Source organism: Microcaecilia unicolor, chromosome 6, assembly GCF_901765095.1.
Source record: "Microcaecilia unicolor chromosome 6, aMicUni1.1, whole genome shotgun sequence".
Classification (NCBI taxonomy): domain Eukaryota; kingdom Metazoa; phylum Chordata; class Amphibia; order Gymnophiona; family Siphonopidae; genus Microcaecilia; species Microcaecilia unicolor.
Genome location: NC_044036.1, coordinates 236,550,894 through 236,577,587, shown reverse-complemented (window position 1 = coordinate 236,577,587; position 26,694 = coordinate 236,550,894).

Below are 26,694 nucleotides of genomic sequence, written 5' to 3'. Positions count from 1 at the left end.
CACATACTGCATCAAAGAAGCTACCCTTGATGCCGTATCTTTCCGTGACTTTGAACATATATGGCCATGCCACTCTATCAAAGGCTTTTTCGCACCAAAACTAATAAGAAGCATGTGTTCATGACTTACCCGGACTGCTTCCAAAGAGGCCAGTATCTGCCTAATATTTTTAACTGCATGGTGAACTCATACAAATCCAACCTGGGGGGAAGCAATAAGGGATGGGAGCTCTCTAGCCAACCGGTTGGCCAGCACCGTGGCCAATAACTTAGCCTCAAAACAAAGAAGCAAGATAGGTCTATATGAGGTGGACAAGGTGGGGTCTTTACAGGACTTAGGAAGAACTATAATATGAGCCAAAGTCAGAGTTGGATAGCCTTTTAGATGTGATGAACTCATTAAAGATGGCCGTAAGAGGTTGAACAATATCCAGTGACGAGAGTTTATAAAATTCCACTCTATAACCATCTGGACCGCTGTTAAACTGTTCGTGACCCCTTGTGCCCAGGCCGAGACTTAGGAAGGACCTTGGCCAAGGCCTAGGGCGGACCAAACAGGCACTAAGCAAAACCCCGGCCACAAAGCCCCGCACGCTTAGGACAAACAACTAGCACCACCAGAAAAAGGGAGATAGACTACTCAGGCGGGTCTCACGGCCGAACAGGAACCCACTCATACAGAGTCCAAGCTTGCGGGCCTCACGGTCGAACTTGAACCAAGTCACACACTGGGGAAGGGAAAAAGAACAACGAAGGGTCCCAAAAGGGATTGGTGTACATGCAACGCACACAACGCTAGCTAGTGACTCAAGGAAAGTGTGACAGACAAGAAGCTGGCAGGTACAAGCTATGACCATGGGAAGAGAAAGCCAAGGACAGAATGGGACACAAACTCTATAAGAGCGAAGCTCCACAGGAACACTCTAGGCTGTACCATACAGCACACAACTACACTAGGCTGTGCCACACAGCACCCAAGGGAAAAGTGAAGCCACCTAAAGGAATACACAAGACTGTGCTACACAGCAGTCAAGGAGTAAGGGAAAGTACTATAGGAATACACAGGACTGTGCCACTCAGCACTCAAGGGTCAAGGGAATCCACACACAAAAGTACGCAAGGCTGTGCCACAGAGTCAGATAACAGATACTAGAGACAAAGGGAAAAGCAAGCAAACAGGAAAGGCTGCCTTTATATACACCAAACAGATAAAGGCAATGTTTACAAGAATCAGGAGACAAGCACAGCAGACAAAACGTAAAAGCAGGCTAAAGGGAAGGGCTACTAAACACAAGTCAGGGAGAAGCAGGACTTACACTGCAGTTAAAAGATAAAAGCCATTCATTCGAAAATGGCACCGATTTAATCAGCCGCGTCCTGAGTTCCTCTCTATTTCACATTATTTACTAACCTCCTTGGCCAGTTTCCTGCCTGGATTTGCCCGCTGTTGTGTTGGGGGTGCCTTACCTTCCTCGACCTGAGCAAGGATTGAGGCTTGCCTGGCTACGCTTGTTCAGTGGGTTGAGTCAGGGGGATCGGCGGTGACCGTTGCTCTGCGCGCCATGGTCTGTCGTACCTAGATGGTTACTCCTGCTGGCACATTTGGATCTTCTGGATGTTTCCTGCATCAACGGGTCTGGCTGGCTGAGTAAGCAAAGAGGAGAGGCTATTCAGGTCTGCTGGGTAGTTGCTGCCTACAGGCGGTTTTGCCGTCACCTGCCTGGAGCCCTAGTCTGCCCACTGTTGAAGAGTGATTGTGGCTTCCGCATGCCTTTACTAGGTTGTGTAACCACATTATCTTAAGCAGTAAATGAAACAGGTATAAGCAGTGCTTTTTTTGTAGAAAAAAAGGTGCCGGTACTCATTTTGGGCGGGGTCACCACATATGGATCCACCCCTTTGATAGCCACACCCACATTAGCCACAACCCTTATACCAGCCATGGCGCATATAAACAGATATCATTGAAAATATTATACTAGTATAGTAGAAAAAAATAACGTGATTTTTTTCATTATAAATAATTTCTGTAAGCTGTTGCAGCTCCAGTATACCCAGTGCAAAATAAGACAGCAGATGTAAATTCTCAAACTGGACATATTTCAAACACTAAAATGAAAATAAAATGATTTTTTCTACCTTTGTTGTCTGGTGACTTTGTTTTTCTATCCATATTGGTCCCAGTTTCTGATTCTGCTGCTCTCTATCTGTTCCCTTAACTCCATTTCCAGGGGTTCCTTTCCATTTATTTCTTTACTTTCCTCCTTTCTTCTTCATTTCTTGCCATACATCCATAAGTAAAAGCTGGGTCCTCCTCCTGGAATTGACTGGAGGAGGTATAATGTGGATCCAGCTTTTGCCTATTTTCTCCATCCATGTGCAGTTTTTCTCCTCTCTTCCCTTTCCCTCATCTGCATCCATGTGCATCTTTTTCTTTTTTCTTTCCTCCCCTCCATCCATGTCCAGCATTTCTCCTCTCTCCTTCCCTCTATCCATGTCCAGGATTTCTCCTGTCTTCCCTGCCCTCCCATCAATGTGCATCTCCTTCCTCTCTTCCCTCCCCTCCATCCATGTCCAGCATGTCTCTACTCTCCCCTGCCCTCTCCTCACATGTCCAGCGATTCTCCTCTGTCCCCTGTCCTCCCCTGCCATCCATGTCCAGCAATTCTCCTCTCTTCCCTTTCCTCCCCTCCATCCATCCATGGCCACCAATTTTCCTCTCTCCCCTGCCCTCCCCTCCATCCATCAATGTCCAGTGAACTCTCTCTCCCCCTATCCCCTGCCCTCCCTTCCATCCATCCATGTCCAGCAATTTTCCTCTCCCCTGCCCTCTCCTCCATCCATCCATGGCCAGTGATCTCTTCTCTCCCCCTGCCCTGCCCTCTTCTCCAGCAATCTCTTCTCTCCCCCTGCCCTCCCCTTCTCTCCATGTCCAGTGATCTCTTCTCTCCCCCTGCTGTCCCCTCCTCTCCAGTGATCTCTTCTCCCCCTGCCCTCCCCTCCATGTCCAGCGATCTCTTCTCTCCCCCTGCCTTCCCCTCCTCTCCAGTGATCTCTTTTCTCCCCTGCCCTCCCCTCCTCTCCAGCGATCTCTTCTCTCCCTCTGCCCTTCCCTTCTCTCCATGTCCAGCTATCCCTTCTCTCCCCCTGCCCTCCCCTCCTCTCCATGTCCTGTGATCTGTTCTCTCCCCCCTGCCCTCCCCTCCTCTCCATGTCCTGTGATCTGTTCTCTCCCCCCTGCCCTCCCCTCCTCTCCCCTCCATGTCCAGTGATTCTCCCTGCCCTCCCTCAGCTCCCTGACAGCCCTACTTTCCGTTCCTTCCTGCCCCCCTCCCCACCAAGCGTACCGGCACCTTTTTTCCTCTCGGCATCTGCCCCGTATAAGAGGCTTGGGGAGGCTAAGCCTCCCCAGCCCAACCCTAACCTTCTTCCCCTGCTGCCCCCACAAGCGCAGGGTCCTTCCCTCCCGACTCAGCTCCCCGACCGGCACCCCGGGTCAGCTCCCCGACCGGCAGCCTGACTCCTCTCTGTTCCTCCTCCCCCCCCACCCGCGTGTTTTACCTTCCGTGGCAGCGACGTCAGTAAAGAAGAAGGCACTGCAGGCTTGCCTCCAGCTTCTCCCTTCCCTCTTTACACAGTGTCCCGCCCTCGCGGAAACAGGAAATGCATCATTGCAGAAGGTGAGACACTGTGTGAGGAGGGAAGGGAGAAGCTGGAGGCGAGCCTGTAGTGCCTTCTTCTTTACTTACATCGCTGCCACAGAAGGTAAAACACGCGGGGGGAGGAGGAGGAACACAGAGGAATCGGGCTACCGGTCGGGGAGCTGAGCCGCCAGCTGGGGAGCCAGTCGGGGAGCTGAGTTGGGAGGGAAGGAGCCCTGCGCTTGTGGGGGCAGCAGGGGAAGAAGGTCACGGTTGGGCTGGGGAGGCTTAGCCTCACCAAGCCTCTTATATGGGGCGGACGCTGGGCGGAGAAAAGGTGCCAGTATGCTGTACCGGTGCGTACCGGCACAACAAAAGCACTGGGTATAAGCCACAATGAGACACAGCTGCTACAAATAAATCACATGGCTTTCATTTTGCATAGACACTTTCATGTTTCACGTCAGAGTTGCTCAGTTGCCTTTCCTGTTGCTCCACCTGCCAGAGCATTCAACTTGCTTAGTAGGCTCCTCCTCTGCTCCAGCTGCTACTTGTTCTAACTTGAGTGGACACGCCATTCATCTGAGTGTTGTAGGTTAGAGTCACCTACATTACTGGCACAACAACTCCAGCTCATTTATGCACAACTGAGCGTAGTCCAAGACTTCATCCACTATGTTTTTGTCATCCCTCCTCCTTATTGTCTGCTCTTCTATCCTAATCCATTCCACACTCACTGCAACAAAACCAGAGTTTAACTTCATTCCTCTTGTCGCAAATAGCAGAAGACTATGGACTCACCGCCCAACTCGCAATGCCTTTCACCTGGAGCAAGCACATATTCATACCCTGGCTGATCCCTTACCTGCAAGATCAGGTCACCTTATAAATATCTTGTGTGACACTACGCAGGCTGCTCAGTACCTTCAATTTTACGTAGGTTACATAAATGCAAGGTCCGTAGTGAATAATCCTGAACTCATATTGGATTGGATCTTATCTGAGGACCTTGATCGCCTCTTCATTTCAGAAACATGGATCCAGGTGCCTAAGGACCCGGTTGTCTTGGACCTTTGCCCTCCGGGTTACAAGTTGGTACTCTGGGATAGATCAGGAAAGAGAGGTGGAGGTATAGCGTTAATCTACCATTCCTACCTCTCAGTTGAAACTTGCGCAGATCACTTATCCCCTTTCCTTGAGATGGCTGCAATCATAATCCATCATTATACTCTTCGTGACCATTTAGCTTGCGTCCTGTTTTACAGACCGCCTAATAACTGGAAACATTGCCAGGTTGAGCTTATGAACTTCACCTCCAGCACATGTATTGCTCATTCAAATATCATTATTCTGGGTGATCTAAATCTCCATCTGGATGATCTGCAATCATTGGATGCAACCCATTTCCTAGACTTCCTCCGTCTTTGGAATCTTAATTGCCCCAGCATTTGTCCATTGCACTCAAAAGGTCACTCACTAGATCTTCTCTCCTATAAATTCCTTGCCAATGTGAACTTCCAGCTATATGGCATCAGGTGGATTGCAACACCTTGGTCTGATCATCTGAAACTACAATTCACCCTGCATTGGCTAAAATCGAGCATCTCTCAGCCTAGTGAACCCACTGCTTATTTCTCTAGAGGTATAGTCGATCCTCAGTTATTTTGGCAGTCAATATACAGTGATAACTGGACAGCGCAGCCAGCCTCTATCTAACCGCTTGGGAGGATAGATGCAGATTTGTCCTAGATGATATAGCGCCCTTGCAACGTAAAATCTCTTACAACTGCAAGTCTACGCCTTGGTTTACTAAGGAGTTAAAAACACTTAAGACACAAACCAGAAAACTTGAAAGAGCAAGGCGTAAAGCAAGATCCGATTGTTCGCTCAACTTGTGGAAATCAAGTCGTAGGAGATACAAATACGCTATCAAACAGGCAAAGCAAACATAATTTTCTAAAGAAATTGCGTCAGCTGGCATGGATGCTAAAAAACTTCAATGCCTCTTGAGTTCTTTCCTTGACATGAGCAGAACTGTGTCCTCGCAAATGGACTGTCCCTCTGCTGATAAGCTTGCTACATATTTCAATGAGAAAAATCCAACTGTTACGTAAGCCACTATTCAGCAGTACTGCAGTCGTTGAGGACTTAATGCCCAGCAGACCGTAGTTAGACCACCTTCAGCAGTTTATCAGTCAATAATGTAGCAAGAGCACTAAACAAGTTCTCCAAGAAACATTGTGGTCTTGATATCTGCCCTAGTCACCTGTTCGCATCCACACTAGAGTGCTTCGTCGTCGAACTTACCTCCTATTTAAACTTTATGCTACAACAGGGACTTTTTTCCTCATGAGCATGGAAACATTCTTCTCACACCCAAGAATCCTAAAATAAGAGTTGATGTCCTTTCAAATTATCGACCAGTAGCATCTATACCATTGCTTATTAAAACTATGGAAAGTTTGGTCAATACTCAGCTAACAGACTACATGAAGAATTTCGATATTCTGCATTGTTCTCAATCGGGGTTCCATCCACAGTACAGTACTGAAACAGTTCTGGTTACCCTTCTGTCTCATTTTAAAAGAGAAATGTCCACTGGTAACAAAATCTTATTACTTAAATTTGACATGTCCAGTGCGTTCGACATGGTGGATCATGAGCTTTTACTCTACCTGCTGGACACATTTGGATTAAGTGGGAACGTGCTAAACTGGATTAAGGGTTTCCTCTCCTCCCGTACCTACCAAGTCAAAGCTAATTCCGCCATTTCTGCGCCTTGGAAAGCCAATTGTGGGGTACCTCAAGGCTCCCCCCTCTCTCCGACTCGCCCCTCTCTCTGTGACCCTTTTCAACATTATGTTGATTCCATTAGCAAATGCGTTATCAAAGCTTGGCCTTAATCCATTCATTTATGCGGATGATGTGACCATCTATATCCCATTCAAGTCCACATTAGCCAAAATCACCGATAAAATAGACGCCAGTTTTTCCATCATGGAATCCTGGGCAAAGACATTTCTGTTTAAACTTAACCAAGACAAAACACAATGTCTAATCTTTTCGACACAGTACAATAAAGTAGTCCAAACTACACTCAACATTAAGGATTACAAACTTTCGGTATCACCTAGCCTGAGAATCCTTGGAGTCATGCTGGATAGCCATTTACACCTGGATAATCAAGTGCAAACCATTACATAAAGATTGTTCCATGCCATGTGGAGGCTGAAGTGTATAAGGCATTTCATAACTAGAGTGCTTTTCCGTACCCTTCTTCAATGGCTCGTCCTATCCCATATAGACTACTGCAATGGGATCTATGCTGGATGCCGGGATTACATACTGAAAAGGCTTCAGACAGTCCAAAACACAGCTGCAAGGCTCATACTGGGGAAATCGCGCTTTGAACCTGCTCAACCTCTTCGGTTTCAACTACACTGGCTCCCTGTAGCAGACCGTATCACATTCAAAATCTGCTCACCTACACACAAGATCATAAATGGTGAAGCTCCAGAATACATGCTCAATCTCATTGATCTACCATCTAGAAATGCCTTAATAACTGCAAGGACCTACCTCATTCTCCATTTTCCAACCTGTAGGAATGTTAAATACAAGACTCTTTTTGCATCATCCTTCCCTTACCTCAGTCTGAAATATTGGAATGTCCTACCAAAACAACTTAAGGAGCTCGCCGACCAGCAACTGTTTAAGAAGTCCTTAAAGACGTTCTTATTTGACAAGGCCTACTCCACTGGCAACTCCAATGTTTAACCTCTCCCTCTTGCCGTCGCTTCACCCCTGTCATTTACCCTGTGTTTTCCCTTGTTCCTTCCCCTCCTGTCACTTTCTGAGTCTGAGCCATCATTGTCTTGTATTGTATCCACTTGATTTATTGTAAGCCACACTGTGCCTGCTCATGTGGGTAAATGTGGGGTAGAAATGTACTAAAATAAATAAATAAAGCTAACAAAGGGGAAAAGAAATAATGTTCTTACCAGAACTCAGTCAACACACAGAGACAGAGCAACAGAGCACCCACAGGTGCAGGGAAGCAAGGTAATCAGGGAAAGTAGCTTAGTTAGGGAAACAAACAAGCATACATTGGGAACAACCAGCACACAGAGAAGCTACGAGCAATGAGAGGAGTAAACAAACTCCCACGAAAGCACAGTGTGCTACAAGCACAGACAGAGAGAGGGTAACAGGCTTCATCTGACAGGGATCAACGCTAAAGCATGGACTGTAGGGAAAGGTAGGTTTAAATAGATCTGACTTCTAATGTCTGCTGCCTCAGACGTCAGCTCAATCCCTAACAGGCCAATCAGAAGTGAGTCCCAGTCATTCCCTTGCCTGTTTAGCTGTGTTTTATGGCCCAAACAACCTCATCTTCTCCAACAGGTTGATTAAGGGAATCAGTTTGAGTTAAGGTTGGTAGGTCAAGACTAGAAAGATAAGTATCTGGGTCCAAGCCCCCCTTCAGGATCCCTTCTATATAAGGCTCGATAGAAACATCTGAAAGCGTTGGTAATGCCTTGTGTATCATTAATCATACAACCCCCATTCTCGTGTAAGGCCAAATTTTTGACAAAGTTGCTGGGGGTCTCACCAGGCGTGCCAACAACCTTCCACTCTTGTTCCCTTGTTTATATAAGTGATACTGATATTAAACCACAGATTTCTTAGCCCTCTGATGTATAAGCTCGTTAAGCATCGCTTGAGTAGCCAACAATTGCGCCTGGTTGTCTGAAGTGCGAGAGTGCCCCGTGAGTCTATGGAGGCCCATTAATTTTCTATCGAGTCTAAGGATGGCCCCATTCCGAGCCTTCCTCTTGGCAACACAATATATTATAATGTCAGCTCACAATACTACCTTGGCCGTATCCCAGAACAAGACAGTGTCAGTTCTATGAATAGAATTAAAGGTCTTATACTCCACCCATTTTTTCCTGATATAATCTAGAAACTGGGGATTAGTAAATAGATAAAGAGGAAATTTCCACAGGGGGGTTCGACAATGTTCCTCAATGGCCTATCTCTGCCTCAACAATCCTGGAGAAAAAAGATCTATCCACCAGTATATAGTCAAGCCTTAAATGTGTCATGTGGGCTATAGAGAGGTGAGTGTAATCACATTTGGTAGGGTGTAGCAGGTGCCACACATCCACCAACTCCAGGCCCTCGCATAGTAAAGACACCCCCTTGGTTCTATCTACTAACGTGTTAGTGAGGGTTATGTAATCTGTCCCACTCCGGGTCTGCCACATAGTTGAAGTCGCCCCCTATAATTCTGGGTTGATTCGGAAACCAATGAAGTTGTGTCATTAGCCACTAATAAAATTACTTCCTATAGTCATTGGCATAAACAGTGCGCAGAATCAAGGGCTGTCAGTCTATAGTCACATGAGCTACAATAAAATGACCTTCTGGATTAGAAAATACTTTCTGTGTCTCAACATGTAGTTACTTATGAAAAAGTATAATTACCTCGGCCTTCTTTGTTACTGCTGGTGCCTCTACCCATGCGCCACGTGAGAAGTTTCTTATGTTCTTCAGCGCCAAGGTGTGTTTCCTGAAGAAAAGCAATCTGTGCTTGTTTTTTTATGCAGGGTGTGAAGGATCTTTTTCCTTTTTATAGGAGAGGAAATACTTCCCATATTCCAAGTAAATAGTTTAATAGGCAATATGTAACATCCCAATAGTGCATTAGCCCCGTGTCACAGCAATAGAAATAAATCCAGGGGATCCTGTCCCAGCCTCCAGGGTCCCCCTCTCCCTCTAGTCCAACAAGCCCACAGCCACCACTCTCCACAAAAAAACCCACTTTGATAAATCTAGTTCCAGACCACTCCAGAACCCTATAGTACATATTAACAGCCAGAGATTCCGACTTCCGGTTTGGAGATGGTGGAATGAGACGGAGGTCAGAGAGGCTGCTGGTCCTGTTTACTTATTCTGCTAACTGATCAGCATTACCCCGGTAATTCATAAATATGACTACACTGCTCATCTTCTCCCCGCTTGACACCTACCTTCAAAGAAGGATTCAGTCGCTCAGATGGCGTCCAAACCGGCAAGAACCGATCACCAGAAACACCATGTTGTGGACTCCAAGATGGTGGATACACCAGCATCGTCATCGCCGCCCACTGGCTCTGTGTGAGCAGCTGAAATTGTAACAGAGGTCAGTGCAGCACTTGAGTAGTCTATGGGGAAACAATTCCAAAAAGTCATGGATAAATTGAACCAGATGGAAACTCAATTTACTACTTTAAACAAGCACGTCCAGACCTTGCAGCAGCGTGTTAGTGAAGTGGAAGACACGGTACACAATCTGGAAACACCATCTCCACAACATGTAGCCCACATATGTAGCCTGGAAAACAAATTAGAAGACTTGGAGAATCGCTCCAGAAGGAACAATCTCCACTTAGTGGGACTCTCGGAGTCCATCCCAGACAAAGATTTATGCTCTTTTTTGGAGCACTGGTTCACAGACTCGTTACACTTATCACAGAATGCAGGCCTTCTCAGGATAGAGAGGACCCATCGGTTGGGAGCCTGAAAAGAAAACCTGGCAAAGCCTAGCGTGGTAATATTAAAACTTTTAAATTATGCACATGAACTAGAGATTTTCCAGGTGATATGGAGGGGCTCTAAACTTCAAGATGATAGCTCAGATATTCTTTGCTTTCAAGATTGTTCGGCAGCAGTCTCCATGGCCAGGTGGGCCTTCTCTCCAATCTGCTCAAAATTGATTCAGAGATGCATAAAATTTACGCTGGCATTCCTGGCTAACTTGAGAATAACCCACAATGGCCTTACATCAGTGTTTGAATCTACTGCTGAAGCTGCAAAGGATATGGATCGCATTTCATCTTCTCCTTCTCCATGAGATTTTAACATCATCAGGAGACTGTTGGTACAGGCCAGACCTAGAGGTAGGCGGATTTACAGATAGATACATCTTTTCTGCTGCTCTGGTTGTTAACTTTAAATATTGCATCTAGGATGAATCTTCTACCCCATGTACTACGGTCGATGGATAAACATCTTTAAAGGACGTTTGACTATTACTCATTGGGTCTCCATATATCTAAGACATGATGCTCCACCTCGGGTTATACACTGGATTACTCTGAGCATACTGGATTACAACATTTCTGTGCCTCTGAGATTCCCTGAAAGGCTGTGATAGAAAGTATATCAGGCCACCTTGATTTTCCTTATGGCCTGTACCAGGGATTCTAAACTGCTTCCCAGTCTCCAGAAAGTTCAATGCACAAAGGGTCAGTTGAACTCAGTGTTATATGTTGTTGGGTGTTTGATAGTCTAAGGGGTTCATTACATGGGAGAGGAGTAGGTCCTCTCAAATATGTGGTATATATGGATGGAGCCCATGGAGCAAATTGGTTTTTGGATGGACCTGGTGGGGAAGGTCCTGGGCCGGGAGGTCTTTCCCGTTTATATCACGGTTGTGGCCGTGCCCTTATGTTCAGCATTCCTTTATACTGTTTCTCTGTACCTAGCTCTATGACCTCTCCAGTCTGCCTTTTTTCCAATTGTTGTTCTTCCTGTAAGCCAAGCCTCGCTTTGGTCTCCCTGCGTCTGCTTGATTATAACTGTCTGCCTCTATATCTCAACTAAAACAAACATTAAAAAAAAACAAAGAAAAAAAAAGTTGTTCCTTCACTGCTGAGGGTCTTTCCTGGCTAGTCCTCTCTAAGCCTCTTTTATCTACTCTATACTTGCTAGGTTTAATTTGGGGGCTGGTTGTTTCTTTTAAAACTGTGTGCTGGGAAATTGCTTTACTTGTGTTGGAGTTGCTTTGAAGGTGCTGTGTTTCTCTACCGACTGAATTAATCCCATTAACTTGCAGTAACAGATAGAGTCTGACAGGTAGTGTAGGATCTAGTTTAGTCTTCCCACCCACCCTCCCCTAGCACAACACTACATTTATAGCAAGTAGTGTAATTAAGGTAAATAAGCTAGGAGTGCTCTTATAGAACTATATACATTCATTACCATTTAAGTAGTTATCACTACAAAGATCATACAATATATAAACTAAAATCACTTTATATCAGACTGAAATTCTTAATACTGTAGCAACTCTTAAATTGAGAAACTTGAAAACACTAAGATGGAGGCAGCAGTCCAGCAGCGAGAGGAGTGCTACTCAGTCTTTTGCGTTGAGTGCAATATGTATGATTATCTCCCAGTTGGTGACATGTCATATGTGTGTGCCCGATGCAAAGAGCTCCTAGACCTCAGAGAGTGTGTTCGTTCTCTCAAGGCTAGAGTAGCAGATTTGGTAGCGATGACGGAGATAGAGAAATACATAGAGGAGACCTACAGGGATGTTGTAGAGAGGTCCTACCTCCAGTCAGGTAGCCTCTGTGCTACCTTGGAGGAGGGAGGTCTCCCAGAAGGTGAAATAGGAAGTACTCCTGTTGCCAGGATCTACCCACCAGAAGATGTACTATCCTCTCGCACCAAGGATAAATCTCCAATGGCTGACCGGGAGGAAAAGGTTAGAACAGCTGTCATACTTGGCGATTCAATCATTAGGAATGTAGATAGCTGGGTGGCTGGTGGACGGGAGGATCGCCTGATGACTTGCCTGCCTGGTGCAAAGGTGGCGGACCTCATGCGGCACCTAGATAGGATTTTAGATAGTGCTGGGGAGGAGCCAGTTGTCTTGGTACATGTGGGTACCAATGACGTAGGAAAATGTGGGAGAGAGGTTCTGTAAGCCAAATTTAGGCTTTTAGGAAGAAAGCTCAAATCCAGATCCTCTAGGGTGGCATTTTCTGAAATACTACCCGTTCCACGCGCAGGGCCCAAGAGGCAGGCAGAGCTCTCAATGCGTGGATGATACGATGGTGCAGGGAGGAGGGTTTTAGATTTGTTAGGAGCTGGGCAACATTCTAGGGAAGGGGGAACCTATTCCGAAACGATGGGCTCCATCTTAACCAGGGTGGGACAAGGCTGCTGGCGTCAGCATTCAAAAAAGAGATAGAGCAGCTTTTAAACTAGATATGGGGGAAAGGCCGACAGTCGCACAACAGCGCATGGTTCAGGATAAGGTATCTTGCAAGGATACCTCACAAACAGAGAAGGTAGGGTTTCTGGATAGTGAGGTTGCACAAGAGACCATGGTAGGCCAGGTGCCTTTAAATACAACTAAAGATCAGATAAAAGATGGGAAATCAATAGTGTCAAGCACTAAGCATCATGCAAATAGGAACAGCAAACATACTCTGAAATGTCTATATGCAAATGCTAGGAGTCTAAGAAATAAGATGGGAGAATTGGAATATATTGCACTAAATAAGAAATTGGATATAATAGGCATTACTGAGACCTGGTGGAAGGAGGATAACCAGTGGGACACTGTCATACCAGGGTACAAAGTATATCGTAGTGATAGGGTGGACCGGACTGGTGGAGGGGTAGCATTGTATATTAATGAGAGCCTTGGCTCAGATAGATTACAAATTCAGCAGGACACAAATCACATCTTTGAATCATTGAGGGTTGAAATTCCTTGTAGAAAAGGGAAAAGGACGGTGATAGGAGTGTACTCCCGTCTGCCTCGCCAGGATGAGCAGGAGGACGCAGAAATGATAAAAGGAATCAGAGACGCAACCAAAATGGGCAATGCGATAATAATGGGTGACTTCAATTACCCAAATATAGACTGGACAAATGTGACATCGGGACACGCTAGAGAGGTACAATTCCTTGATGAAATCAAGGACAGCTTTATGGAGCAGCTGGTGTAGGAGCTGACAAGAGAAGGAAAAATTCTAGACTTGGTCCTCAGTGGAGCGCATGATCTGGTGGGGAACGTTATGGTACTGGGGCCGCTTGATAACAGTGATCATAATATGATCAGTTTTGATATCAACCTTAAAGTAACTATACATAGGAAGTCAAATACGTTAGCGTTTAACTTTTAAAAAGGAGACTGATAAAATGAGAAGAACGGTGGGAAAAAAACTTAGGGGGACAACTGAGAGGGTAAAAACTGTACAACAGGCATGGATGCTATTCAAAAATACCATCCTGGAGGCCCAGGCCAAACATATTCCGCGAATTAGAAAAGAAAGACGGAAGTCCAAAAGACAGCCGGCGTGGTTAAAAAGTGGAGGAGTGGCCTAGTGGTTAGGGTGGTGGACTTTGGTCCTGGGGAACTAAGGAACTGAGTTTGATTCTCACTTCAGGCACAGGCAGCTCCTTGTGACTCTGGGCAAGTCACTTAACCCTCCATTGCCCCATGTAAGCCACATTGAGCCTGCTATGAGTGGGTAAGCTCGGGGTACAAATGTAACAAAAAAAAGTGAGGTGAAGGAAGCTATTAGGGCTAAAAGAAACGCCTTCAGAAAATGGAAGAAGGAACAGTTTGAAAATAACAAGAAGCAGCATAAGGAGTGTCAAAGCAAATGCAAGGCGCAGATAAAGAAGGCCAAGAGGGATTACGAAAAAAAGATAGCAGTAGAGGCAAAAAAACATAGTAAAATTTTTTTCGGTATATTAAAAGCAGGAAGCCGGCAAAAGAATCGGTTGGGCCACTGGATGACCGAGGGGTAAAAGGGGCGATCAAGGAAGACAAAGACGTAGCGGAGAGATTAAATGAATTCTTTGCTTTGGTCTTCACCGAGGAAGATTTGGGTGGGATACCAGTGTCGGAAATGGCATTTCAAGCGGACGAGTCGGAGAAACTTACTGACTTCACGGTAAACCTGGAGGACGTAATGGGGCAGTTCAGCAAACTGAAGAGTAGCAAATCACCTGGACCGGATGGTATTCATCCTAGAGTACTGATAGAACTGAAAAATGAACTTGCGGAGCTACTGAACGATATGCAATTTATCCTTAAAAACAAACATGGTACCGGAAGATTGGAGGGTGGCCAATGTAACGCCGATTTTTTAAAAAGGTTCCAGGAGATCCGGGAAATTATAGACTGGTGAGTCTGACGTCGGTGCTGGGGAAAATGGTAGAGGCTATTATTAAAAACAAAATTACAGAGCACATCCGAGGACATGGATTACTGAGACCAAGTCAGCACGGCTTTAGTGTGGCTAAATCTTGCCTGACCAATTTACTTCAATTCTTTGAAGGAGTAAACAAACATGTGGACAAAGTGGAGCCAGTTGATATTGTGTATCTGGATTTTCAAAAGGTGTTTGACAAGGTGCCTCATCAAAAACTCCAGAAGAAATTGGTGAGTCATGGGTAGGAGGTAGTGTTCTATTGTGGATTAAAAACTGGTTGAAGGATAGAAAATAGAGAGTAGGGTTAAATGGTCAGTATTCTCAAAGGAGAAGGGTAGTTAGTGGGGTTCCTCAGGGGTCAGTGCTAGGACCTCTGCTCTTTAATACATTTATAAATGATTTAGAGATGGGAGTAACTAGCGAGGTAATTAAATTTGCTGATGACACAAAGTTATTCAAAGTCGTTAATTCGCGAGAGGATTGTGAAAAATTACAGAAGAACCTTACGAGATTGGGAGACTGGGCGGCTAAATGGCAGATGACGTTTAATGTGAGCAAGCGTAAGGTGATGCATGTGGGAAAAAAGAACCCGAATTATAGCTTCGTCATGCAAGGTTCCACGTTAGAAGTTACGGACCAAGAAAGGGATCTGGGTGTCGTCATTGATAATACACTGAAACCTTCTGCTCAGTGTGCTACTGCGGCTAGGAAAGCGAATAGAATGTTGCGTATTATTAGGAAAGGTATAGAAAACAGGTGTGAGGATGTTATAATGCCGTTGTATCGTTCTATGGTGCGACTGCACCTTGAGTATTGTGTCCAGTTCTGGTCGCCGCATCTCAAGAAAGATATAGTGGAATTGGAAAAGGTGCAGCGAAGGGCGACGAAAATGATAGTGGGGATGGGACAACTTCCCTATGAAGAAAGACTAAGGAGGCTAGGGCTTTTCAGCTTGAAGAAGAGATGGCTGAGGGGAGACATGATAGAGGTATATAAAATAATGAGTGGAGTGGAACAGGTGGATGTGAAGCGTCTGTTCACGCTTTCCAAAAATAGTAGGTCTAGGGAGCATGTGATGAAACTACAGTGTAGTACATTTAAAACAAATAGGAGAAACTTTTTCTGCACCCAACGCGTAATTAAACTCTGGAATTCATTGCCAGAGAAAGTGGTGAAGACGGTTAGCTTGGCAGAGTTTAAAAAGGGTTTGGATGGTTTCCTAAAGGACAAGTCCATAGACCGCTACTAAATGGACTTGGGAAAATCCACAATTTCGGGAATTACATAAGTACATAAGCACTGCCATGCTGGGAAAAGACCAAAGGTCCATCAAGCCCAGCACTCCATCTCCGACAGCGGCCAATCCAGGCCCCAAGAACCTGGCAAACCCCCCCCAAATATAATAACGATCAATGGACTTTTCCTTCAGGAATCTGTCCAGACCCCCTTTAAACTCAGCAAGGCCAGCTGCCATCACAACCTTCTCCGGCAATGAGTTCCAGAGTCTAACCATGCGCTGAGTAAAGAAAAGCTTTCTCCAATTTGTTTTAAACCTACCACATTCTAATTTCATCTTGTGTCCCCCTGGTTTTATTATTGATAGAAAGTGTAAACAAACGCTTCACACCTGTCCACTCTACCCCACTCATTATTTTGTACACCTCTATCATATCACCCCTCAGCTGCCTTTTCTCCAGGCTAGAGTCCTAGCCAGTGGTGTGCTGGAGCAGGCTCTCACAGGCTCTCGAGAGCCGTTTGTTAAGTTTTTAAGAATTTTGGGGGCCGGTTCTCCATGGCTACTTTAACAAATGGATCCCAGAATGTGGGCTTGGGCCCCTCCTGAATTCTCTTTTACTTTGCTGGCGAGAGAGAGCCCCCTGTTAACAATTTACCAGCACACCCCTGGTCCTAGCCTTCTTAACCTCTCCTCATAAGGTAGTCGTCCCATCCCTTTTATCATTTTCGTCGCCCTTCTCTGCACCTTCTCCAATTCCTTTATATCTTTTTTGAGATGAGGCGACCAGAACTGAACACAATACTCCAGGTGCGGTCGCACCATGGAGCGATATAACGGCATTATAACATCCTCATGCTTGTTTTCTTTCCCTTTTCTAATAATACTCAACATTCTGTTTGCCTTCTTAGCCGCAGCAGCACATTGAGCAGAAGATTTCAACGTCCTATCCACGATGACTCCCAGATCCCTTTCTCGGTCCGTAACTCCTAAAGCGGAACCTTGCATGACATAGCCGTAATTTGGGTTCCTCCTTCCCACGTGCATCACTTTGCATTTGTCAACATTGAACTTCATCTGCCATTTGGACGCCCAATCCCCCAGTCTCACGAGGTCCTCTTGTAATCTTTCACACTCCTCCCGCGACGAGACGACCCTGGATAACTTTGTGTCATCTGCGAATTTAATTACCTCACTAGTTACTCCCATTTCAAGGTCATTTATAAATATGTAAAAAAGCAGCGGTCCCAGCACAGACCCCTGAGGGACCCCACTAACTACCCTTCTCCATCGAGAATAATGACCATTCAACCCTACTCTCTGCTTCCTATCTTTTAACCAGCTCTTAATCCATAATAATACACTGCCTCCGATCCCATGACTCTCCAGTTTCCTTTGGAGTCTTTCATGAGGCACTTTGTCACACGCCTTCTGAAAATCTAGATATACAATATCGACCAGCTCCCCTTTGTCCACATGTTTGTTCACCCCCTCGAAAAAATGCAGTAGATTTTTGAGGCAAGACTTCCCTTCACTAAATCCGTGCTGACTTTGTCTCAGTAGCCCATGCTTTTGTATGTGCTCTGTAATTTTATTCTTAATAATAGCCTCCACCATTTTTCCTGGCACCGACATCAGACTCACCGGTCTATAATTTCCCGGATCTCCTCTGGAACCCTTTTTAAAAATCGGCGTTACATTGGCCACCCTCCAATCTTCCGGTACCACACCTGATTTTAAGGATAAATTGCATATTACTAACAGTAGCTCCACAAGTTCATTTTTCAGCTCTATTAATACTCTGGGATGAATACCATCCGGTCCCGGTGATTTACTACTTTTTAGTTTGTAGAACTGCCCCATTACATCCTCCAAGTTTACAGAGAAATCATTTAGTCTTTCTGACTCGTCCGCTTCAAATACCTTTTCCGGCACCGGTATCCCTCCCAAATCCTCCTTGGTAAAGACTGTGACAAGGCTACATCCTAGATGTATAGAATGAAGCAGCAAAACCCTGAACTACATCTCCCAGAATGCATTTCCAGTCCCAGCAGTGAGAGCCCAGGGGATAGGCAAGCTGGCCATATACCGTCTCTGACCACAAGAGGGAGGGAGAATGAAGGAGCCCAGTTCCCCTGGACCCGCAATCAGTATATCATGCTGCCCACCTGTAATAGGGAGGGGTGGGGTGAGAAGCAGGAGGAGGATTGGATGGATTGGATGGAAGAGGGGGTTAATCAGGCTGAGCAGGGAAAAGAAACCAGAAGGGAATGGGAGCTTGAGAGCCTGGGGAGAGCAGCATCTGAAGGTTTGAAAATCCATATTTTTTTGAAAGTTATTTTGATTGAAACCTGCTTAAAGAGAGAAGCCTGTTTTCTTTTGGGTTAGACATGTTTGCTGTGGGGGAACCCTGACTGTTGGGGGAGGTTGCTGGAAGAGTTACAAGCCTGATTCCCCCCAAGCTGCACCCTGATTATTTTGGAAGGACTATGTGGAATCTGAAAGACTTGTTTGGGCAGGAGGGGGAAACCCTGCTTGGAGGTAAGTACTGATTTTGCTACTGACTTTGAAAAGGAGGGATTTTCAAAGGACTATTGTAGCCCTTCAAGAAAGGGGCAGAGACTTTGTGTTTGCTGGCTTGTACACTAAGAGAGGCAGAACAGCCCTGCCGGGAAAGCCCTAACCAGTGGTGTGCTGGAGCCGGCTCGCACCGGCTCTGCAGAGCCGGTTGTTCATTTTTGAACAATTTTGCGAGCCGGTTGTTGTGCTCTCAGCCGGGACGTGAAGGGGTTTTTTCCCCCCACAATTTGCTGCAGAAGGCTGGAGGCACGCATGTCCAAACATAGGCAAATGGTAAAAAACGGATACATCTGACTCCAACGACCTCAGCTTGGCTGCCCCGCCACTGTCCTCCTGAGAATTCAGGTGCCAGAGAGGATAGAGGAGAGCCCTGCTGGCTGCTGGGCTGATCGTTGCCCTTCCCGCCCCATGCATTGAAGATTTTCCACATCCGCTGATTCCGCTCCCTCCCTCAACCTCGCTCCCCTCCCCCGCCGCCGCTCCCCCTCTCAACCTTTACCCCACCACCACCGCCACCATCCTCCGAACCGTTCCGTTACCTTACCTACAGCAGGCAGTAGTTAAGACAGGATGTCGGGGTCCTTCTGCTGCCACGTCCCGCCTACTCTGATTCAACTTGCTGTTTCCGCGTAGGCAGGACGCGGCAGGCAAAGGACACCATCAGGACCAAGGAGGGTTTGAAGTGATGAGATGCCGAGGTAAGCAAGGAAGCCAATTTGGTTAATCTGTTTCCACTCCCCCAAAGGAAGCAAACCTATGAGCTGCTGCATCCACATTGTCGTTCTTTATTGTTTGTCTAAAGCTGTGTCAGTTGGATAGGAGTAGTGCCTTAAAAGGTAGAGGTCTAAAGTTTTTGGTGTTTTTTTTTTTACTTATTGGACAACTTTTTAACTTATTTGAAAGCTTCCCATAAGATAATAACAATTGAATATCACTAAAACATCTTTAAAATTTATTATAGCTGGAAGACACAGCAATTTTAAACTCTGTATTTTGTGCACATTTTTTTACACTAAAAAAAAAATAATAATAATTAAATACACTGTATTCAATACAGATGGCCAAATTTCAGTGAGGATATCCTGTTTCCTGATGGGTTCATCTTAACTGTTGTTGTAATCTACCTTGGGAAGCCTGGTGTTATAAAGATGATGGAATATATATTGAAATTAAATGGCGGTAGAATTAAACTCTCCTTTCATTGGGGCACATGGAATCAGATCTTAATCTGCTTTGTACAAGTTTATCTTTTAGATACACAAATGGATTATTCTGTTTTGAACATGTTTCAGGGGCAAGTGGTTTTATTAGTCAAAATAAAAATAAATATTTTGTTTCATGCAGATTTCTTTTGTTTAAACATAAATGGGCCACAAGCCCCTAATGCAGCCCATATTGGTTTTCTTATATTTTTTTCTTGTGATAACTTACAGTGTGCGAAAACAGAAAACTTATCTCTGTCTGGTCGGTAATAGAAGGAGCTCATTGTGAACACTATCCACCCTAAAAGGTTGCTTTGTGGCTGTACATGAAGAATTGTGATATTGAATAAATAAGCGTATGTGTAGCATGCCTGCACGAGTAGGGGGGGGGGAGAGAAATGTGTTGTGTCCCCCCCCCCCCCACCCAAATTGCAGGGCTGGCTATGCCCAGAGAGAGAGCCTGTTGGTAAAATTTTACCAGCTAACTCTCTCCCTGGGAATAGCCAGCTCTGCAATTTGGGGGGGGGGGGGCATGCAGAGGTAGACAGAGGGCACAGAAGTGGACAGGAGGGGGCACAGAGGTGGACGGGGGGGGGGGGGGGCGCAGAGATGGACTGGGGAGAGAGCCTGTTGTTAAAAATTTACCAGCACACCACTGGCCCTAACCCAGGGCTCTGGACTGAAGTGTTTGTCATTAACTTGAAAAATAAAAGAATATTTTAAAGTATCCACTGGTGGCAATTTGTGGAGATCTGTCTATTCGTGGGAGGCAGTTTCCTCCCCCCACATACTGGAACAGTGGGCCTGTTTACAAGACCGAAGCAAAGAATTCATTTAATTTCTCCGCTATAGCTTTGTCTTCCCTGATCGCCTCTTTAACACCACCATCGTCCAGCGGCCCTACCGATTCTTTAGCCGGCTTTCTGCTTTTAATAAAACGTAAAAAATTTTTGCTATGTGTTTTCGCTTCTAACACTAACTTTTTTTCAAAGTCCTTCTTAGCCCTCCTTATCTCCTTTTTGCATTTGACTTGACATTCCTTATGCTTTATCTTATTGTATAGAATGTTACCGTTTGGGAAGCTGCCAGAGGTGCCCTTGACCTGGATTGGCCACTGTCGGGGACAGGATGCTGGGCTTGATGGGCCTTTGGTCTTTTCCCAGTATGGCATTACTTATGTACTTATGATTTCTTACTTGTGACATCATCAGCCTACTCCTTTATAAGGACCCAGGGAGCTTTCCTACGTTGCCTTTGCAAGAGGTCTCTTAATCTTGTGTTACCTGTTTAGATCATTTCCCTGTGTCACGATTGTGGCTGTTTTCTTGGTCTGTGCTCGCCTCATCCTCTGGTGGCCAGTACCGGTGACTGCTTTAGACTATCTGTTGCTGTTTTCCAAACATGTTCCAGAGGCCAGTCCGGTCCGGATTTTCCGGTCTGCCAGACTTGCTTGGTTTGTTTGTACCTAAGCAGCACCCTTACTTGCCTTGCGATTCTTGCAGCTGAGCTTCAGCTGGTGATGGTCTTTTTAAGCGCCTGTGGGCTTTACTGCTTTGCCTTTGCAACGCCAAAGGTCGAGGTTAGTTGGTGTGCTGTTGGAAGCACTTCTGCCTTGGTGTGCTGTTAGAAGCACTTCTGCCTTGCTTTACCCTTTTAGCTTCCCTGTTTTATCTTTTCGGTGCTAATAGGAGCACTTCTGCCTTGGTGTGCTGTTAGAAGCACTTCTGCCTTGCTTTACCCTTTTGGTGCTGATAGGAGTACTTCTGCCTTGGTGTGCTGTTAGAAGCACTTGTGCCTTGCTTTACCCTTTTGCTTCCTTGTTTTACCCTTTTGGTGCTGGTAGGAGCACTTCTGCCTTGCTTGTTTCTGTACCCAGTGGCGTACCAAGGGGGGGGCGGTGGGGGCGGTTCGCCCCGGGTGCACACCGCTGGGGGGTGCCACGGCGCGTGCCTGTGGGCTCCGAGTTCGCTACGCTAACTTCGCTGGTTCGCTGCAGCTCCCTCCCTCTGCCCCGGAACAGGTTACTTCCTGTTCCGGGGCAGAGGGAGCTGCAGCGAACCAGCGAAGTTAGCGTAGCGAACTCGGAGCCCACAGGTGCGTACCACGGCACCCCCCCCAGCGGCGTGCACCCAGGGGGGGGTGTCAATTGGCCGGGGGGGAGGTGTCATTTCGCGGGGGGGGGGGGGGGGGCGCATTGGCGATCCGCCCCGGGTGTCATCGAGGCTAGGAACGCCACTGTCTGTACCTTGTATCCTGTGTGAGCATCCTGAACCCTAATCCTGTTTCAGTTAAGCTTATTTCTGTACCTAGCATCCTGTGTGAGAACCCTGAGTCCCAACCCCCTTTCAGTCAAGCTTGTTTAGAATCATGTTGGTCCAGTCTGTCTGCAAGCTCAGTCCAGTAAGTCATGCCGGCTGCCTGCACCTGGGGGCTCAACCCCTGTGGAACGGTGGTCAAGAGCAGGTGAAGACAGGTTTCTCTGTCCTGCTTATCCCCTGCTTGCTTACTGCTTTAGTTCCAGTCCTGTGGTTCCAGTTCGGTTGTTTCAGGTTTGCCTGTCTACAGCTTCTTCTGCCTTGCTTGTTTACCCAGTCCTGGTTGGGGGTCTTGCCTACTGCTGCTGCTTGGTGGCAGTGGTCCAAGGGCTCACGTGGGTCCAGTGTCTGAGAGCCTGAGACCATGACACCCTGCTTGGCTTTGTTCCTGAGAATCTTGCTCCTGAAGGTTTGTTCTGTGTTTCTCTGAGTCTTGTGTTTCATGCTTTGCTTTGTTTCTGTGAATTTGCTTTTGAACCTTGATCTGAAAGCCTGGCTCTAGAGCCACACCCTGCCCTTGGTGTCTGTATCTGTTTGACTCTACCCTTGGCTCCTGCTTTTAGTCTAGCCCTGCTTTTGACTTGCTATAGTTAAGCTCTGTGTTTAAGCCACTCTCTGTGTTTAGCCAAGCCCTGTTTTCTATATTCCCTGTTCTGTTTCCTATGTGTGTGGTTCTTATCTATTTATTCTGAGAGTCTGTAGAAGCCAGTGTCGGCCCTGATTACTTCACTGCTATACAGATGTGGCTGCCTCTCAGTCTGCCTGGCCTTTCCCTTTCGAGCTGTGGGTGCTGGTAAGCACATTGCTTCTTTGTTTGTTTGTCTTCCCTTAGTCTGCTTAATCCTTTGCCTGCTATGTTTGCTTCCTGGCTCTTGAGCTCTGTTTCTGCCAAGTTCTATTCCTGTTGTGTGTTTGAGCCAGGTTCTGTCCCTGCTGTGTTTCAGCTAGTTCTGTTCCTGTTCCCTGTCAAGCCAAGCCCCTTTCAGTATCCTGTTCCAGTCAAGCCAGTCTCAGAATCCTGTTCCAGTCGAGCCAAGCCCATTCCAGAATCCTGTTCCAGTCAATTCAAGCCAAGCCCGTTCCAGAATCCTGTTCCAGCCAAGCCAAGCCTGTTCCAGAATCCTGTTCCAGTCAAGCCAAGTCTGTTCCAGAATCCTGTTCCAGTCAAGCCAAGTCTGTTCCAGAATCCTGTTCCAGCCAAGCCAAGTCAGTTCCAGAATCCTGTTTCAGCCAAGCCAAGCCTATTCCAGAATCCTGTTGCAGCCAAGCCTGTTTGAGAATCCTGAAACCTATTTGAGAATCCTGAATCCTGTTCCAGCCAAGCCTGTTCGAGAATTCTGAATCCTGTTTGAGAATCCTGAATCCTGTTCCAGCAAAGCCTGTTCGAGATCCTGTTTGAGAATCCTGAATCCTGTTCCAGCCAAGCCTGTTCGAGAATCCTGAATCTTGTTTGAGAATCCTGAATTCTGTCCCTGCCTTGTTTATTGTCTTGCTTCTGTTATTCTTATTGCCTAGCTCCTACCCTGTCTTGCCTGTCTAGTTGTGCTTTGTCTTGTCTCTTTCAGTCTAGTCCTGTCCGGATACAGTCCTTGCTTTGTCCTTGTCTTGCCCTTTTCTGGACCCAGTTTTAATCTACTTCCGTGTTTGCCTTGTCTTGCCTTCTCCTGTCTGGGTTCCAGTTCTGGCCCTTTGCCTTCTTTTCCTTGCCTTGTCTGGATCCGGTTCTTGTGTTGTCCATTGTGTTTAGTTACCTCTGTCCTGCCTTGTTGAGTCTGTTAGCTTATCCTAGTCCAGTCTGTTCTGATTCTTGCCTGTGCCAGCCCCGGTGATTTGTCTGCCAAAGCTCTGGCTTTGGTCCAAGGGCTCACCATTCCTGACAGTTTTGACAATATGTTAGAGACCATTGAATCTCTTCTCCAGTAGAAGATGAGTCCTATTAGACTTTCTACATGGAATGTGTGTGTGTGTGTGTGTGTGTGTGTGTGTGTGTGTGTGTGGGAGGGGGGTAATCTCTCCCATAAAATGCCAAAAGATCCTACAATTTTTACAGTGTCACCATATAGATATAGCTATGCTCCAAGAAACACATTTATCTGCAGAGGAGCAACAAAAATTCCATACATGGTGGGTAGGCTTCTTTGTAGCTTCTCCGGCTAGACACAGAAAAGCAGGGGTTTTGATTCTATTTCGTAAATCTTTAGATATAGAGATTGTAAAGTGGGGTTCGCTTCCTCCCTTGGGTGGAGCCAGCAAACCTGCGGGGCTCCCAAGGTTCCAGGACAGAATACTGCTGATACTGGGACTCAGTGCCAAAGTATTTTATTATCAAGGCAATTTCATACCAACAATCATAATTATATTCTTCAAAACAAAAGGTACAGCCTTCTTAATATAGTCTTCAAAAGAAAAAGGTACAGTCCTCCTAAGATAATCTTCAAAAGGAAAAAGGTACAGTCTAGGTCTCAAAATCCCTCAGCAAACGCTCAGCTCCTCAAGACCTCAGGTCTTCTATTAGGGCATTACCTTTCCCTTCCCCCTCCTTCAGAAGGGTTTAGTATGAGTTCAGCACACTTCCAATATAGCACAACAGTTCGGAACAAATCTTCATGGACAGTCTTTGCACGTCAAACCAACACCTGCCTTTTCACAGCACAGAGGGAACCCTGTAAGGAGCAGGGTTGGCAGTTTCTCCCACCTCTCAGCACCACGCCCGGTGTGGCCTCCTCCACTGCCTTCAAGTGCTGGGCAGGGCAACCTTTGAATTATCCCACTCCATGGTAGCTGGCTCCTCTCCCTTGGGCAGCTCTAGTGGCAGGCTACTTCCTTCCTCCACATACTCCATGGAATCTCTCTCTCCATTCGTCTCCCCTCTCTCCTGGTGACTGAGAGCCTCCAAGAAATCTCCTCTCCCCTTCTCACAGCTGGGGGGAATTATATACTGATGGCGAAGCCAGGGAAACTGAACTTCATCCTTCCCTCTCCCTCTAATGGTGAAGGGAGTAACAGGCTCACCCTGCCTCGAGCCATTGCTCCCCCTGCTGGGGCTGGGAATCCATTCCATTTTTTTAGGACTACTCTCTTCTCTCATTCTTGCAAGGACTTCTGGGACCCGTAGTTCTGGGCTCAACTGCTTCATTGGGGAATCTCTGGGGCTTGCCTTGTCACAAGATTCACTCAATATTGCAGGACCCAGATGGTAGGTTTGTACTAGCTCATGTATCTGTTGATAGGCATATACGCCCCTAATACTTATGATAAAGCTTTTGTAGCTAGAATAATTAATATTCTGATTCCTTATGTTCACCAGCATATTATTGTAAGAGGAGATTTTAGTATGGTTTTTGACCTAGCCATGGATCGTTCCCATCCATCATGGGATTTACGTGTCTGCCCGACCAGAGGCCTACACTTACTCTGCAATACATTAGGCTTGGTAGACTCCTGGAGATTGCTCCATACAAATGACCGGGATTATACCCATCTCTCCAGGGAACATTCCACTCAAGCATGGATTGATTATATCTTTGTCTCACAATCTTTATTCTCTCATTTACAGGCCTCAGAGATAGGGCTGTATGGTATCTCAAACTATATTATGGTATGTGCCAGGGGTAGGCAATTCCACTTCTCGAGGGCCTCAGGCGGGTCAGGTTTTCAGGACATCCACAATGAATATGCAGGAGATAGATTTGCATGTACTGCCTCCTTGGTATGCAAATCTATCTCATACATATTCATTTTGGATGTCCTGAAAAACTGACCTGTGTGGGGCTCTCGAGGACTGGAATTGCCTACCCCTGGTATGGGCAGTCATGGACATTACTCCTATGGACACCAAGACCTACCGCTGGCAGTTTCCCCTTGACTAATACCGGGATACCGCTGGCAGTTTCCCCTTGACCTATATTGGATTTCATTCTTTTTTGATTAATAAATGGAAAGAGTTTGCTGATCACAATGCCATCCACATGTCACAACCCATTCTTTTTTGGGACACAGCCAAAGCAGTGTTAAGGGGGGAAATTATAACTTATGCAGCTCATTAAAAAAATGAGAAACAGAGAAATCTTATGATTAGAGAGACAAGTGATTAGGGATAGGTTTGCGTTTGGATAGGTTTCCGCTCACTTCTGCTCCAGCTTGTTCCAGTCCATCTGTTCCAGCGTGTTCCAGTCCTGCTGCTCCGCTCTAATCTGTTCCAGCTTGTTCCAGTCCATCTGTTCCAACTTATTCCAATCCGTCTGTTCTGTCCAGCTTGCTCCAGTCCTGCTGCTCCACTCTCATTTGTTCCAGCTTGTACCTCTGCATTGTTGACTCTAGCCATACTGTTCCAATTTGTTGAATATAGCCATACTGCTAAAGTACCTCAGTCATTTATGGCCCCTATACACATTCTCTTCCTAGCCCTGTCCCTTCCTAATCTTTTCCCTCACCCCCTACCTCTCTCCACTACAGGAACTCACTGCCCATCCATCGACTTCATCACCTCACCTTCTCTCCTACCCTCTTCCTCCCTCTTAGCTTTTAATCTTCATCTCTTTCTTCCCTCCATTTTGCCTTCCCCATTCCACCTAAATACCTCTCGCCTTCGACGCCTTCGTGGCCACACCTCTCCTACTCTCCTCTGCTCTCTTTTACTCCTTCTCTTACTCTCAGCCGGTGACATCAATCCCAATCCTGGCCCTCCTCACCAACTATTATCCCAACTCTACAGATC